Genomic DNA, 18,131 nt, shown 5'->3' with positions numbered 1-18,131 from the left:
CAGTCACCCATTCACAATGACCGCCACATAGGCTCACTCAGTAACCCCTGTACACACAAATCCGTGCCACCTAAAGGGAACACAGCTGCTTTCAGGACTTTAGAGCATGCCCCATAATTCTTCCCTTTGAAAATCACTTTTTTAACCACACCCCAATCCTCATTCCTCCCAATAACTAGAACCACTATCACTGCAGACAAATCCACTATTGATACACTGGTATCTTATCTTCCATGTTTTTCCAGATATCAGTAATTCTAGATACATACCATTTCACTTATTCCTAGAGCCACCTGCAATTAAAGAAAAATCTATGAGTATTACATCATGCTATACCCTGTTTGAACAGGACTTTTGCTTGCTTGATACCATTAGAAAAGCAGATAGGAAACAGTGGTGAAGGCAAAGCCCCACAAGAAAGTATAGCAGGACACATCTATTAAGGCACAAGCTTTTCCTAGAAAGTCTCTCAGGTCCATTTTGGTATGTGATTACAAATTCTTACTCCAAGCAATAAAATAAAAATTGCAGCTGAGGAAAAGGACCTTTACCACATAGTTTATAATCTACTCCTGCCATTTCTAGATACCCTGTTGAATCATGGATCAGTTGGAACATGCTCCCATGAAACACTCTGCATTCCTAAAAAACTGTATATACCATCTATAATGCATACTATTAGGCATCCTTACCTGAAATCAGTTGCAAAAGATAGAATACAAAAAGCAACCCCTCTCCCTTAGACAAAGAATAGCATCCTCACCTTGGCATTGGGTGAGGCTTCCTCATCCTCTCGGTCCTTGGAAGCACCACCTTCAGTTGTTCCTGGGGAGCCAGGAGGATACAGAGTAATTCTCAGTATATTGGTGTGTTACATGTAAGTTTCTCAGGGAGGATTCTAGTCTTGGGCAAGATACTAAAGGGTGTAGAGTTTGTAGTGTAAGAAGCCTAGTATGACCTGCTGTAGGGGCTATCTTCTGTACTGAAAGCAGGTTGGCCAGGAGTGTAGCAGGGAAGAAGCAGGAATCAAAATCCTTAGCTTTGGGAAACGGACTTTGGCCCAGTGGTTAGGGCGTCCTCTACCATATGGGAGGTCCGCGGTTCAAACCCCGGGCCTCCTTGACCCGTGTGGAGCTGGCCCATGCGCAGTGCTGACACGCACAAGGAGTGCCGTGCCACGCAGGCATGTCCCCCGCGTGGAGGAGCCCCACGTGCAAGGAGTGCGCCCATGAGGAAAGCCGCCCAGCATGAAAAAGAAAGTGCAGCCTGCCCAGGAATGGCGTCACCCACACTTCCCGTGCCGCTGACGACAACAGAAGCGGACAAAGAAACAAGACGCAGCAATTAGACACCGAAAACAGACAACCGGGGGTGGGGGGGTGGGGTTAAATAAATAAATAAATCTTTAAAAAAAAAAATCCTTAGCTTTGTAGCTATTGGCAATCTATAACAACTGACCGTAGCCTATAAATAATACTAAATATATATATATATATATATTATTCATTGATAGTCCCCAAATGCCTCCTGATTATTCCATATTTAGCCTAAGTTGCCAGGATCATGGGACATCTCCAGACAAATTCAACCTCCATGGATATACATATACTGACAAGGCATTTACTATATGTTCTTAGGAATTTCTACTTGATTAGAAGCAACCTTTCCGTGGACTACATTGAATCCTGGGCAAGTCATTCTATTGCATCTATTCACTAGTGCTTTGTTGTAAAGGTAATTGTAGATTTGAATATACTGAGATAATTCGATAATCATTACTTATTTATCATACAATTTTCCTTCCAGTCTTCCTTTTCTGTGCCACGTGTGTGTATTCATTGCATGAGTGGCTCTCCATCATTGCCGTTTCAACACTGTGACAGTCATTATGGAGGGACACATGGATTTAGTGTTGACTCCCTCTAAGCCAGATCTCCAAGAGCATTTCAACAAGGGTGTTGAACACCAGGTTAAGAATGTATTGAAAGCCAAGTGTCTTTGGGTTCTATTTTATCAAGGACTCATAGAACTTGAGCATCTATAGGGTCCATTATGGTGATGATATCAAATGCAGTAAATTGTCTTCCAATGTCTATCTGCTTTGAGCGACCTGCTGAGCTGACACCTCAACTCTGGCAGGGTTGACCAAGTCAGCATCACAACAGAGGATTTTGGGGTGATCAGAAGCATGTGGGCTTTCTATGTGTTTTTTTTTTATTTTTTTTATTTTTTTATTTTTTATTGACTTTGTAATAATATTACATTAAAAATATATATGTGAGGTCCCATTCAACCCCACCCCCCCACCCCCCCTCTCCCCCCCCCCAACAACACTCGTTCCCATCATCATGACATATCCATTGGATTTGGTGAGTACATCTTTGGGCACCTCTGCACCTCATATACATTGGTTTGACACTAATAACTATATCAAAGTCTGTGAAAATCTGCACAACCTGCTGCCCTAGGCTGTGTGACTACTGAGGCTATCTTAAAATGGTGGGCAGTTTGGTTTCTCTGTCGACTCAGGTAATTCCAAGACATAGGGAGATGCTAGAACTCCTTTGTCTGATGTCTACTGATCCAATGGCTAAATCATGCAATGTGTTTGAGAAAGTTGACACTGGCAATTCTCTGCATAAGTGGGACATAACTCTTTGGGGAATTGCACATGATAATCCTATAGTTACCTAAAGGGAACACAGTTTCTACTGGGGACTTTAGAAACAAGGGCAGAATACCTTAACAAAAAACCTTTCATCATACCCCCAATCCTGTGAAACTCCCATGGCTGAGTATAAAGCGCAGGTCTATAGCTTAGAGCATCAGCACTGGGGCCAAAAGCCTAGGTTCACATTGAGGCCCTTCCCCTGAGGAGCAGACAGCTCAGGCTGTTGTTCATTTCTGCAACTCAGTTTCTCCACCTGTGTTGTGGGGATAAAAAGCACACCCTAGGTGCAGCTGGATGAAGTGAATGTGCATAAAATGTTCAGTGGTGATAGGGTTTATTTGAGAAAGTTGAGAAAGTTGGCCCTAGCAATTTTCCTTTGTAAATGGTACATATCACCCGGTTTAATGCACACAGACTCAAAATCAGACCCCAGAGACTCACACGTGGACTCCCATTAGCCCCTGTACACTAAAATCTCTACCACCTCAAGGGAACACAGCTGCTACTTGGAACTGTAGAAACAAGGACAGAACACCCTAATGAAAGCCTTTCATCACACCCCAACCCTCATTTCCCAATGAAACTAGGATCAGGCTGGGTCCACAGCCTAAAGCTTGGAGGAAACTCCCTATTTTATTTTGATTTTTCCCACAACAGTTGCATGAACCAGAATAACTACCATTTTTGTTGTCTCTTGAGTTCACCTGCAGTTGCAGAAAGTGAGTAATGAAAATCAGACTACACAGTATTGTTTTTTTCTCAGATCTCTGTGATTTTATAAAAACAAATGGGACACAGTGATAAAATCAAAGACCCCATGAATACATATGGTGGGCTCCTATGGGAAAGGCTCAAACTTTAACTGGGGGCTTTGTCTCTAAGTCCATTTTGGCAGGAATTACAGAAGTCTTAATCCAAGTAAGAAAAGTGGTGCTGAGGCAAAAGCCTCCAACTCTATGGGTTATGACCTGGTGTTGCCATTTTTAATGCCTTCTTTTATCAGTGATCTATTAGTAGAAATCCCTCTGCAAATATTCCTTCCCCCAAACAGCACCCATTATCTGTAATGTACATCATCATATATTAAGATCTATGCTTAGTTGAAAAAGCATAAATCTGAGAAAGGAACATTTCTATCTTAAACGAAAACGTGACTACCTCAGCATTAGATGGGGCCTCCTCATCTGCCACGTCACTAGGAGCCTCCTCCACCATGTCTTCCAGGAGCTCTAGTGGGATATAGAATAACAATTAATACATTGGGGGAGCAGCTCATGCATTATTCAGGGACATTTGCTTTATTAAGTCAACAGGCTCCAATGTATGGAGCTGGTTGGTTAGCGAGCGTAGACTCGCACTATTTGGCCTTCCTTGGCAGAAGAAAGACTAAGTTGAGGAACAGGAAAGCAAACAGAAACAGAGTCCTTGGCTTTGTAGCTAAAGACAATCTAAATTAATGTGAAATAGTTCATCTATAAATGATAGAAATTTATAGCCTATGATTCAACACTTCTGCCCATTTTGAAGCCCATGTTATTTTCTGTTTTTAATAGCAACCGTTTTAGTGGATGTGAAAAGGTATCTCATTATGGTTTCCTTTTCTTTTAAGGTTTATTTTTTATTTACTTCTCTCCACATCCCCTCCCCCCTCCCCACTGTCTGTTCTCTGTGTCCATTCACTTTGTGTTCTTCTGAGTCTGCTCACATTCTTGTCAGCGGCACAGGGATCTGTGTCTTTTTGTTGCATCATCTTGCTGTGTCAGCTCTCTGTGTGTGTGGTTCCACTCCTGGGCAGGCTGTGCTTTTTTCACATGATGCAGCTCTCCTCTTGGGATGCACAGCTTGTACTTGGGGTTCCCCTATGTGGGGGACAACCCTGTGTGGCACAGCACTCCTTGAGCGTGTCAGCACTCTGCGTGGGCCAACTCACCACACAGGTCAGGAGCCCCTGGGTTTGAACCCTGAACATCCTATATAGTAGGCAGGTGCTCTATCAGTTGAGCCAAATCCTCTTTCCTCATTGTGGTTTCAATTTGCATTTTCCTAAAGGCGTTCAGCATCTTTTCAAGGTCCTTCTGGCCCTGTGTATATCTTCTTTGGAGAGTCATCTTTTCAAGTCTTTCTCTGATTGTTTGGAGGTTTTTGGTGTTGATTTCATCCCTTTACATTTAACTGCTCTGTTGAGATTTTCTATCTTTTCTACAGTCACAAAGGTTGCTTGAGAGTTTCTAGGAATCTTTCTAGTTCATCTAGGAGTCTACCTTGTTGGCATACAGTTGTTGATAGTGTGCTCTTAAGATCTGTGCCAGTTTAAAGTTGTTTGTGAATCCCAGAAGATCAAGTACTTAAACTAATACATGCCTGTGAGTGTGTGATCCTTTGATTGGACTGTATCAGTGAAGGGTAACACGGATTGGGCCTCCACCCTCTTGCTGGTGTCTTTTATACTATATAGTGAGAAGTGAATCAAAACACAAAGGCAGGTGTCATTTTTAAGCTGCCATGTGAGAGAGACCTGAGGATCTTTAGCTGCCCTAGCTGAAGAAATGTGATACCCAACAGGCTAAGCACAGAATGTAGCTCCAAGATGAAGAGACCAGCCCTGCCATATGCTTCATTGCCCACAGCTAGCTCAAGGGGAATGCAGCCTGGAGGAGAGGGCACACACAGGCCACCGGTTTGCCTTGCTATGTGGCAGGGCTACAGGGTCTGCTAGCAGCCAACTTTGATGAGAAAGCATATCTGATGATGCCTCAGTCTGGACATTTTTGCAGCCTCAGAAGTGTAAGCTTTTACCCTAAGAAATTCTCTTTAGAAAAAGCTGATGCATTTTTGGTATACTGCATTGGCTATCTTTGACAAAGAAGAACAAGATCTTTTTTACTCCTGTGGGATCAGTGGTAATGTTCCCTGCTCATTTCTGAAGTTATTTATTTGCATCCTCTCCCTTTCTTCCTTTGTCTGTCTAGCTAAAGGTTTGTCAACTTTATTGATCTTTCCAAAGAACCAACATCTGGTTTTCTCAATACTTCTCTATTGTTTTTGCATTTTATTCTCTATCTCATTATTTATTATCTAATGTTTGTAATTTCTTCCTGCTAGTTTTGGATTTAGTCTGCTGTTCTTCTGCTAGTTCCTCCTGGTGTGCACTTAGGTCTTTTATTTTTCCTCTTTCTTCTTTTGTAATATAATCATTTAGGGGTATAAATTTCCTTCTCAGTACTGCCTTTGCTACATCCCAAAAGTTTGGTTGTAGTGCATTTGTTGCCATTCATCTCAAAATATTTCCTAATTGCTTTTCTGCATATTTTTTGACTTGTTGGTTTGCCAGATGAGCCGTGGCATATTAGGACCCTCCCTTTAAAAAACATTCCTGCCACAAAGTAACTGGGAGTGAGAATCAAAGCCCCTGAGGATATTCCTGAGCCACAAGAGGGCCCAAATCCTGACCCAACCTCCTGATACTACATTACAAACCTTGACCTAAATGACAGTGTTATTTCCCTTACATGAAGTCCACTGATGGTGTAGATAAACTCCAAACTTGTGGCCTTCCTTCCCTGCATCGTCAGTGCTTCTCTTTCCTGCTGTGAGACCTTCTGGGAGTCAAGTGACTATCTTGAATGACTAGTGGTCTGCATGGCTCACAAGCTGTCTCTAAACTGCAGGCATTCCAGACCAACTACCATGTAACAGATCATCAAAGGATTAGATTCACCTTCCATTGACCAACCTTAGATGACCAGTTGATGATCATCCACTGCAAAAGTCACCTGCTGCATTGGGGATTGTTGGTATTATGTATAAAGTCTGCAGGCCCCAATTATCGCCCTGACTACCATCTGCACACCTTCCTGAGGAGTCTAGACTGAGAGTGGGTAGTGAGTACACAAGCACTGAGTATGTATCTTCCCTGCTTGGGCCCTTTCTCACCAAATCGAGTCGACTCAGGAAGCTATTGCTCTGAAATCTGGCAGTCCATATCAATTTTACTGATCACAAGGATATTAAATGCCTTTCCACACCCTTTTTCAGTTCAGGAACTCACTACAGATCCTATGATTTATTGTACACTGAATAAAGAGACTCTGTGGATGATTTGTTCTTTCACAGTCTTCCACATCCTGTTGATAACTCCAGCCTGCTTGCAGCCTGATCCCTAAACCCCAAGGGAGACAGCCAGTCCTTTTCCTAGAGATAGATTTTGTCCTTCCCTGAGAGTCCCAACAAGACATATGGGGGGATTTTGTCCTTCTGTGAAGTGGGAGAATTACATGCCCATACTCAGTGAACACATATTTCCCTCAAGGAATCCCACCAATAACTATATATTTAGGTCAGCCAGATTGCAACCAAAGACCACACCATGTGATACGTTTTAAACCATCACAGTCTCACAAAAGAGAAGGGCTTCACCCATTATTAGCAGAGAGGACAGCAGCAGAGAACAGACAGTGAGTGCCATCCAGAATAGAAGGAAACAGACCAAGGACTCATGCAATATATTGTCTACGGAAGGGCCAGTTCCATTCACAAATCACACAATAATGAAAAGGATATTGAACTCCCATTCTGGGGAGTTCTGCTACATTCTCTAATAGAACAGCAAGAATCCCAGAGTGCTGCAGTGCCTATTAAAGAAAGGCAGAATATTAAGGCAGACCCTTGATATTGGTGACTGTACTTATGAGCCTTTCCTTGTGAAATTGAAACTTATCCTAGTATTATATATTGCCTAAGTGTTACCTCCTGAAAGCCTCCTTCTTGTTTAAATGTGTCTTCTCCCTAAGCCAAACTCAGGATATAAATACACTACCATCCCCTCTCCATGGGACATGACTCACAGGGATGAGCCTCCCTGGCACCAGGGGATTGTTACCAAGCACCAACTAGCAATGCATCTAGAAAAACAGCTTGACCAAAAGGGGGAAATATTAAATACAAATGAGTTTTTATACTTAGAAATTTCAAAGTGAGTTGGGAGGCCATTCCTGTGGTTATGTTTTTGCAACTATTACCAGGATCTCTTTGACTGCCGCAGTAAACAGTGCCTCAAATAGTGGGGCTTCTGAGGGCTCTGGAGACATCTAGACACTATAAGGAGGGCAGACAGCCCAGGAATTCCATTCCCTGCCTTATTTTGGTATATATGCTCCACAATGTAACATAGTTATACTCATTCATTGGGTTGTCTACACATGGCTATCCTGCCCCTTTTATTTGATCCTCTAATTAGCACTATACTTGTTAAATATATGTCCCAGAGACTTAAATCATTGGTCCATCCATGGGCCATTTGAGCCCTGAATTTCAGCAGAGTTCCTACGCCTACACTCCAGTTCTTTGGATGAGCCCAGGACAACTAACAGGGAGATGATGATTGAGAACACTCATTACAAGTAACAGAGAGTGCCTGCAATTGCAAGCAAGATAGTTCCATCCATCTGCCCCATGGGATCTAAGCTACCTCTCAGTTAGAAGTAGAGTGGGCATCACCATTCCCAAGTCCTCAATACTGGGGCATGAGCAATGGACTAATGTAGACATTATTATTAGTTTTTCAATTTTTATTTTTATTTTTTTAATTATCTTTTTTAAAGTTAATAGATCACATAAAATATTACCTTAAAAAACATAAGAGGTTCCCATATACCCCACTCCCCACCCCTCAGCCCCATCAATTTTTAAATTGTGTGTTTTTATTTTTAAAATTTGTATATTTTGGGGGCATCACCATCCCAAAATCCTCAAGATTGGGGTGTGGACAATGGACTAAAGTAGACATTATTGACGTAGATATAAAAGACTTACTGTTACTCTAGTACTGGAAGAACCCTTATCATTGATATAAAGGCAGTGACCACAAGAGGTTCTGAGGGATGGGAGAGGAATGAATAGGAGTAATGCGAGGGCATTTTCAGGACATTGGAGTTGTCTTGCCTGACATTGCAATGACAGATACAGGTCATTGGATATTCTGTCTTAATCTACAAAATTGTGCAGGACAGAATGTAGACTATATTGTAAAATGTAGTCCATGGTTAATAGCTGTGCTTCAACATGGGTTTGTCAATTTTAACAAATGTAACACAGTAATGAAGGATGTTGATAATGTGTGAAAGTGTCAGAGGGATAGGGAGTGGGGCATATGAGAATCCCTTGGATGTACCACTTTTGTATTCTAAAGCTTCTTTAAGAGTGTGTGTGTGTGTGTATAATTTTTTTAAAAATGGAAAAACAAAAAATACCCATGGAGGCACTCTCACCATTCCTGCTATCCCCATACTAGTTCAAGATGTGTGGCAAGCAAAGGCAATTTGAGAATAACTGTGGGAGAAAAGGAAGAGGGAAGATGATAAACAGTCATTAGGATGTTATAAAGCTTCTGCTTAAAGAATAACCCCAAGCAGAGTGAAATAATGAAATATGTTCTGGAATTTCAGATTTCATGGATTATTGGGAAAGTATTTCACACTATGTACAAATTTTAAGGGCTGGTTAGTTATAAAGGAGCAGAATGTCAACAGCAAAAATAGTGTATTTGGGGAGTCCTGGAGTCAGGCCATCCACAAAAGCAAAAAAAGAAAATGACAAAAATAGCAGAATAAAATTGTTATGAACTGTGGAATCTAACCAAAATCATGCAGCAAGAAGGGGAACTTTGAATCAGGTAAGGGAAAGGAAAAAAAAAAAAATGAAACAGGTGAAACTTGTCAGAGATTTGGGTTATTTTCCTTTACCCTGGTCCCATTCTGCTCACCGCCTTGGTATGGCTTTGAAGACAACAGCCTGCATTTCTGTTACAATAATCTATACCAGAGGGAGCAGAAAGGACCTTATTCACAGAGGCTTCTGGTTGACTGTTTTACTTGGATGGCAAATCCATGGAGGTCCTTCTGCAAGGACCTGCGTATATTTCACCTAAGGGAACTCTCAGTGCTCAGGCAGTTACCCGGGAGGTATTCACCCAAAACATTTAAGACAAATAGACTGGTTGATGCCACATGGCTCACAGGAATACATTGGTGCAGCAAAAACACTGAGACAAATATTTTGGAGGAAGGCTGAGGAATGAGGTGCTTTGGCTAATAAGATCTTTGAAAAGCTGCAATATATTCCTGGTTATGTACAAACTATGTATAAGAAGGATTGGGTGCATGTATAAAAAGGACCTGAGAACAACCTAAGCACTCATTTCTGGTTTACTATTAAGATTTGTACAAACAGGACATGTGGAGTTGTGAAGTCATAAACTGAGTGTTGAAGCCATGTTGCAGTGTAAACATACAACATATCTGCAAGGACTTTTAAATTTATTGTTGGTTTTAGGCATATGTGGAAATTTCTGTCCATTCACAATCTGGCCAGTAAGCTACCGGGACAAGAGATTTTAGTGACTATCCATGACAAATTGTACTGACTTCACACAATTAGTGCCAAGAAGTGACCAAACAAAGAAAAACAACAAGCAGTCACAACAAACCCTGGATTCAGGAAAATCTAATTTCCAGACTGGCCACCTTAAAATATTCAAAAGATCCAGTTTTATGGGCATGGAGTGTACCAAGAGCAAATGTCCCACACACAAGAGAAAAGACAATTAATAGAAAATATCCTTCAGTTGAAAATATCCTTCAGTTATAAAACAAAGTTATAAATGACAGATTTTTAATATGCTCAATGATGAAAGGAGAATATGAGGATGATGTCTCAGTAAACAGAGAATATCAGTAAAGAGGTAAAAGTGTAAAATCAACTGAAATAGAAATTCTGGGGCTGAAAAGTACAATCACCGATATGAGAACTTCTCTAGAGGTTGTCAACATTTGTCTCCCTGACTGAAGACCTGAACCACTCTTTGAGCAGCCTGGTATATACACCTTCCGCAATCCTTCTTCAACTAAATTGTGTCCATTCTGTAAGATGTGTCAATGAGACTTTCTCTTTTTCATGTGAATTTTACTGGTCACTATGTTGAGTAAATCGTCATACCCTTGTTCATGCTTAACTCAATGTAGATCCTATGATTTAGGGTATATAGAGGAGGGGACATGGTGAATTATTTATTCTTCCAGAGAGCACTCTTTCCTTCTGAGAACCCAAGACTGCACCCAGCCTAAATGAAAATTCCCCAAAGGAAAGACACAGTAGTGTTCTCAGAGATATTCTACATCTTTGCCTCTGAGTTCCCATAGAATTTCAGGAAAATGATGGCAGTCCATTAAGAGGGAGAATTAGAACCCCTTTTTCTGTGAACCCCAATATTCCTCAGAGTATCCCAGAAGCTCCTACATATCTAAAGCAGCCAGATCATAACAAAGCCCTCCTCCTGTTCTATAAATTAATCAATCACAATCTCACCATAAAGTTGTTTGTTTTGCATAGTCTAGCCACTTGCTGATGTCATGTAAATTGGAGCATCTGTTTTTCCATTTCTGTAAAAAAAAAAAAAAAAAAAAAGTCGGTTGGGATGTTTATAACTATAATACCAAACCTGTAGTTCCCTGTGGGTAGTATTGGTATTAGAACGATATTTAGTCTTACCATCCATGAACAATGGATGTCTTGCCATTTGTTTAAGTCTTCTTCAGTTTCATTCAGGTATGACTGCTCCTGTTCAAGTGCTTTACGCTTTCAATAAATTCATTCCTAGATATTTTATTCGTTAGAGGGTAATGGAATGGATTTTTAAAAAAATTCTGTCTCAGACTTTTTTTTACCGTACTGTATAAGCAGCAGAACTGACTTTTGTGTGTATATCTCATACAATGCAAGTTTGCTTAATGTCTGTATTTGTTCCAGTAGTATTTTTGTGGGTTCTTTGGGAATATCTACTTAAAGATTATGTCATCCGTGTATCAGGATAGCTTCCTTCTTCAGTTCCGTTTTTCTTGCCCAATTCCTCTGGCTAGAACTTCCAGTACACTGCTGCATAGCAGTGATGAAAGTGAGCAAATTTATCTTGTCATGGCAAAACGTTCAGTATTTCACAGTTGAATATAATGTTCGCAGTGGATTATATAGACGCGGCTGTGAAGAGAATGGAATGACTTCCACAAATGACCCTCCACTCAGTGAGCAGCAGAAAGTCCCTAGTTTATAGGAAGGCTGTGAGTGCACTTCAGAAATCCTGGAATGTGAGTTAATTGTAGGAGACCTACATTTTTATGGTTTTGAAGAACGTAATTCTTAATAATGTACAAGTGTCCCACTTTCATAATAAGATCATGGTAGAATATGTCTGAAATGTCTTTTATGTATTCTTAAATTTTAAAATTCAGTAAACCATATTAAGTGAATTTTTCCTTTCTAGATGTTATTTATAAAACATTACTTTTAATGGAGGAGAGACAAGTATTAAGGACATCCTTGGAGACCATGGGAAATAGAACTATTACATTGGGGGATGCTGATGTATGTGTCTGATGATAAGTATATGGCCATATGGTGGTAATATTGCAGGCCTGATATGAATGACAGTGAACCTATGTCATTGTGACGCTAAAGCAACAGCATTTTTTAAAAAATTCACTGACTATGAACTGCCATTGCCAACACCAAATATGTATGAATATTGATTTAAAACTGGGGAGGAAATTAATAATTCTGAATTCAAGTGACTCAAATACAAAGTATAAAAACAAAGAAATTTCCATGTAAAATAAATATAAGCAACTAAAATCTAAATGATTATAGAAATAAAACACAGATACATAGGCAAATATAATTCAGAAAGGAAATACAACAGAAGATATCTAATATAAAATCCCTTACAGATAAATAATTTTCAACCTATATGGACATTTATAGAAAACGACTAGATTTTGGCAATGTGGTAATAGATGTTTCACTTCAAGTAAAGAGTATATATGAAAAGGAATATTCACTAGTCAGATGAAGAAAGAAAATGATAGGTGCAATAGAGGTGATGAGAGTAAAGTCCCATGTTTAAGAGAGGTAGAATTGAAGCATCTGGAAATACCAGGAAGAAAGATTTTGTACTTTAAAAAATTTCATAAAAAATCTAGGAAGACGCACTTATCTCTGTTCCTGGGAAAGCTAATTTGAATTGCACTTCTATAATTTTTTTCTAATTACATGAATACGAAGAAAAAAAATCACATTATTTTTATGTAACAAAGTAATTTAGGGAGAAACGGAATACAGAGTAACCACAACAAATGCATGAAAGACCGTCTTCATTATGTATATTATGTCCTGAAAAACGCTTTCACAGAAGTAGATAAAAGGCATTTAGAAAATGAGACAATACATGATGTCATAAATTAAAAATAGAAAATCAAAAAACAATTGGGATGACATCAGAAAATAAGAAAAATATCAGTTCAAAATTGAAATGTAATGCATAATAAATAGAATGACCAGAAATGGTTAAGTAGAAAGCAAAAGGAAAAGCAGATAGTGTTGAAAAGAAATTTTGTGGAGAATGTAAAAGATTTGGGGGAAAAAAGGAAAAGAATGAAGAATGGCATAGTTGGTCTAATATCTGAACACTGCAGTGTCTGAGCCAGAAATCCAAAGCAAAGACTTGAAAGAAATGCTAAAAATTACAATTTGTTTTTTTCTCTGGAAGGAAATTCATTGAAGCTGCGTGTCAGAAGTGCATGCTGTGCACTGACTGACTCGGAAGGACTAAAAGCAAGGGATATTCTCGGAAAATTAATCAGGTTAACAAAAATGTGAAAACATTTACACTCATATTATGTGAAGGAATTAGAATCTCATCAGTGTTTTGGAGAACAAGATTTTGTGCCAGATGCAAATGGGGTAACATTTGTGGAATGAAATGTGAATCATGGTTTTATACACAGCAACACTGAAATGTAAGTGAAAAAGGCCCTGAAATTCAAGTTATCCTGCTAGACCAAGATGAGTATTTTTGGCATGACCCATTCCAGGTGACTGAACATAGTTCAGTAAATGAAATTTCAAAAACCCATTGACAGGAGGACTTATGATAAGCTGTCAGTTTCCAGTTATTTTTTCAACTAACACTCAATGATTAAGATTCCATGAGTGAGTGTATCACCTTGGTGGGAGCCAATACAGAGACCAGATATTATAATTCATATAGCTCTAATATTGTTTAGGGTACTTATCAGTATATTTCTTTACTTATTACGTAAAGAATAAGAAATGTAAGTAGCAAAGGTACAAAAACTGTTTAATATGACAAAATTAAAAGTAAAACCTATTTCTAAGACTTCATCTAAGTCTTTGGATTAAAAACTAAAGTGCCACTTAGTTGTTCATTCACAATGAAGTAGAAGGGTGAGCACATAAGTGTCTCCAAGCGCCATAAGATCTCCAGTTCTACTCAGCTTCAGGCTGAGGCCTCCAGCTCAGCATCCTTGTAGCAGTCAGTTGTAGGATCTGCAACACAAATACGGGATCTGGAATCACTGGGGAGGTACAGAGGTGGTAGGAGCTTAGGTTTCCCTGAGGTGGTTTGCAGGACTCAAAAGTTACCTCAGACCAACCCCGGAGAGGTGATCTTCAGTCCATGATATCCCAGGAGCCAGATCCAGAGGGACTGAATTCCTACTGCTGCTGTCTGCAGAAGGTGCTGTCTACGACTAAGAGTGTCTCTAAATTTCCAGGCAAAGGGCTGTGACCTGATTGCTAGATTGGGCACCTTTCAAGTGAATGTCCTCTGAAGAACAAAACTGATGCAGAGGAAAAGGTGGGCTCGAGTCCTCTAGAAAGAAAAGGCAGAGTCCCATCTCCCTGGGGCAGGCGAGGGGCAGGAATTCTGAAGGGAGAGGCATGGAAGTGATAACCTTGCTCCCTCCACCCTGGTCCTCAACAGCAGCCAGTGGTGAAAGCCTCAGATCAAAAAGGGACAGATTCTTGGAGCGCTTTCCCTATTTAACAGTTTCATTCTAAATCAAACACTGAGCTTACTGTGCAACCCATTTTAATATAAAGTGACTGTGATGCCAAAATCATATGTTTTCTTACATTAAGATATTCCAACATGTATTACAAAACACTCATCATAATCTAATAAGAGTTATTACTTAAATGCTATAAAATAAATAAGGAGACTTAAGTAACATGCAATCCTCTCTGATTTTCTCATTCCTAGCAAGCCCTGCAGGGAGATTTCCTTTGTGCTTTGTGTTTGTTTGAATTCTACATACATGAATAAATTGTAAAGAAGTACAGCTTGAGAAAATGAGTGTGAGCTGAAGTGGGATGTGGAAGGAAACTACAGAGGCTTAGAACCCCAGGGCTTGGGCAGCAGTGACTCAGGTCCCACTGAGGTAGAAAACAGGGCCTCAATAGCTACCCTGTTTGCCTGAGAGTGACCCCACTGTTCTGGGTTCTGGATTGAATAATGGGCAGCCATAAACTCATGCTTTCATCCTCACCTGCGCACCTATGGATGGAAAATCATCTGTGAATAGGGTCGTCAGAGACCTTACTAGTGAAGGGGAGGCCAGCCTGCATCTGGGTGACCTTAATCCTATATGCTTGGAGTCCTTCCAAAGAGAGGAAGACTAGATAAATTCAGAGCAGGAGCCCCGGGAGACAGATGAAGACAGATGATCAGTTGATGGAGGCAGAGGTTGAGTTATGTGTTGCTGGCAGCATCAGGGAAAGCATCATCATGCTGACACCTAGATTTCGTGTCTAATCTCCTAAACTGAGTGTCAGTTCCTGTGTTTACCTCAGTTAATCACTGCTATCAGATAAAGCAGCCCTGGCAAACTAACACAGGCTAATTCACCCTTTCTCTATGAGAACTGGTGGCACTCTAGGTTACTCCACAGTGTCCACCACACTCAGAAAGAAAGACAGGAGGATTTGGCAGGCCTTAGTGGATTGGGAGGGCAAACTTTGGTCCTGAAGAGGGCTAGAGCCCTCCTACAAATTAAGGAGCTAAGGGAAGGCATAGCTGATCAGCTTTAGGGCTTACGTGGAAAGCACTTCTACTCATGGGGAGAGGTTCTCAGGGCACCCTTCACTTGCCTGTGCTCATGTTCCCCATCAGATTCCTATCTCCGCCTCCATATTCACACACAGTTGCAGGCACTCCAGCAAACTCCTCATGAACGCTGAATTTCCTGAAGTGGCAAAGAAAGTTAGTGCACGTGAACTTGTTTCCCTTCCCTCTTCATCCTACCCACTACTCCACACTAACATGTCTTCTTCCTCTTCTTCCTCTCTTTTTGCATCGTTGATGCCTTCTGTGCATTCTCGGAAAAGAAGGTTGATGTCAACAGACTCCTCCTCCTCAAAGAGTGTAGACAGCTGCAGGGTAGAGAACACACTTGCTTTTCCAGAGCCATATGTGGAGGAACACGGCAGTGAAGGGAGAGTCCATCCCAGAAAAAACTTCCCAGGGGCCAACCCCACATGATGTGGGCCAATGCTTCAGACTTCAGCACAACTTCTTGCCTGGGCCATTCAGGGACACACCAGTTGATGTATGGTGCATAGTAGGGTTGGAAATCCATGCAATGTTAAAATACAGTAGGTGAAGAAGGTGGAGAAACATTTTAAAAACATTGTCAATTGTATAACCTCACCTTCCTGGAGGCTACCAGGACCTTTGAGATGACAATTGTAAAAGGAGAGGAAAAGAGAAGAGCTACAAAGGAATGTTTACAAAGAAGAAACAGGAAGATTTTAAAATTAGGCAAGAAGAGGAAATAAATTACATGCATATTGCCATTCTCTACGTCTGACTCTTCTGAGTCCGAGAAAAATGCCTCTGAGTGTACCATTGCGGTGACCGTGATAGGGTGACCTTGCAAAAGGAAAGGAGAAAGTTAGGGTTCAGGGGAGAATTAGAGCCCCTATTGTCTTTGTCATACTGTGACCTGAGCTTGGCACCCAATTCTGTCTGTATCACACCCAACTTTCTTTGGGCCTCGATAGCATCTCCTGTGCCCTGTGTGGTTGGCCTAATGTCAACAGGGTCCGTTTACCAGACCTCACATACTATAACTTTGGGGAGGAATGCCCATTTCCTCCTTGTCCTCAAAGAAGGCAGGCATATTCTCTATGTCTTGCTAAGCATGATGTTGATTTCCTTTCCATCATCTTGCCTCAGAACCTCCCTGCCTCTCTTCTCTCTCCCAGTACTGCTTATTTCCTTTATTCTTGTCTTCCATTCACATTGTTCTTCCTTATGAGAACATAGGGGAATGATCAAGCATATCATGCCACCCTCTCCATTCAATGGATTGGCCTATTACCAATTCAACCAATGCCAGATGCAACGCTCAGGATCTGGAGTTGAATCAGATCTTGTGGAAGAGAGCTACCACCAACCCCCAAAATCAAGTGGTTTTTGAAGTGTCTGTTATGGCTTTAGGTGTGAAGCAAACATTCTGTCCTCTCAACATCTCCATAGGTTCCAAAAAAAAAAAAAAAAAAAAAACCAAAAAACCAAAAAACGATTTAGAGAGGATTAACAGGAAATTAGACGTAAAGTAACTTGTCCACATTCCCTTATCTTGCAAGTGTGTTAATAGCCTTGTGTAGAATGTGTGGCCATTTAAATGAATTCAGCCTTCTAGGCTCCATCAAGCCTTCTTAGGCCTGGGTACCTTGGGTGCTTTGAGAAGCCTGTGGAAAGGCACAGGGAGAGAAAGGAATATTGCTTGAGAAAACAGGGCATTGCTGACCATAGCACTGAATTCAAAGAGCAGGAGGAAACCTGTGGCCCTGCTGCCAAGAGGCTCTGATTTGGGCATACTCAATTCCAGAGCACCAGCTCAGTAGGACTCTGAGAGCCAGTGTGTGAAACAAGTCAGTGGCCCATTCACACAAGTCCTCAGAAAGCCTGCTGGGCTTTGAAAGCTCTTCTGGGGCAACTGGAATCAAACCATTCTCAGATGTAATTAAATTTAGGTTTCCAAACTACATTGGCATTTTGGATTTGGGTTGGAAGTGCAAAATAATAGTGAGTTCAAGAATGTGCTTTAGCCACGCCTCTCAAGGACACAGGTACATGCTAAGCCCAGAGAAAATGTTCTTCATGGCTTCCAACCCATGGTTAACCTTTAAAGCAGGATCCACAGTAAGGATGGAACATGAAGAAAGTAAAACTAGATCTAAAATTGCACGGGATGAGGCCCTACTTCTCAAGTGCCATCTGGCACTAGCTAAAAACACTTTGTCCCAGGTCCAGGTGACAACCTGAGAGGTTGTGTCCCAACAGACCCGCTCCATTGAAGTTCAACACTTAAATCCAAACCACAATCTCTTGTATCAGTTACTATGGGAGGCTAAGCAAAGGAAACCAAAGTTTTGTTGTCAGACTGTTGAGAAGACATGAAAAAACTAATCCGTGGGAAGTTAATTAAAAAAAAAAAATACATGGAAATTTCATTTAACACACAACACACACAAAGCTCACGGTCATTATATCTCCTACTTTTATGTTATTGAAAACGAAAAGATGGAAGCAGGCCCTCATAAGTAT

At 40.8% G+C, this 18,131-nt stretch overlaps 1 long non-coding RNA gene across 1 annotated transcript in view; it reads left to right on the top strand.

Moving 5' to 3' along the window:
* The window catches only part of LOC131276193 (uncharacterized), a 73,769-nt gene that overhangs the window by 16,985 nt on the left and 38,653 nt on the right, over positions 1-18,131 (top strand). The window lies entirely within an intron of this gene.

This window comes from Dasypus novemcinctus, chromosome 26, assembly GCF_030445035.2.
Source record: "Dasypus novemcinctus isolate mDasNov1 chromosome 26, mDasNov1.1.hap2, whole genome shotgun sequence".
Lineage (NCBI taxonomy): Eukaryota > Metazoa > Chordata > Mammalia > Cingulata > Dasypodidae > Dasypus > Dasypus novemcinctus.
Note: the sequence above shows the minus strand (reverse complement) of the source record. Positions and strands in the feature narration are given on the sequence as shown.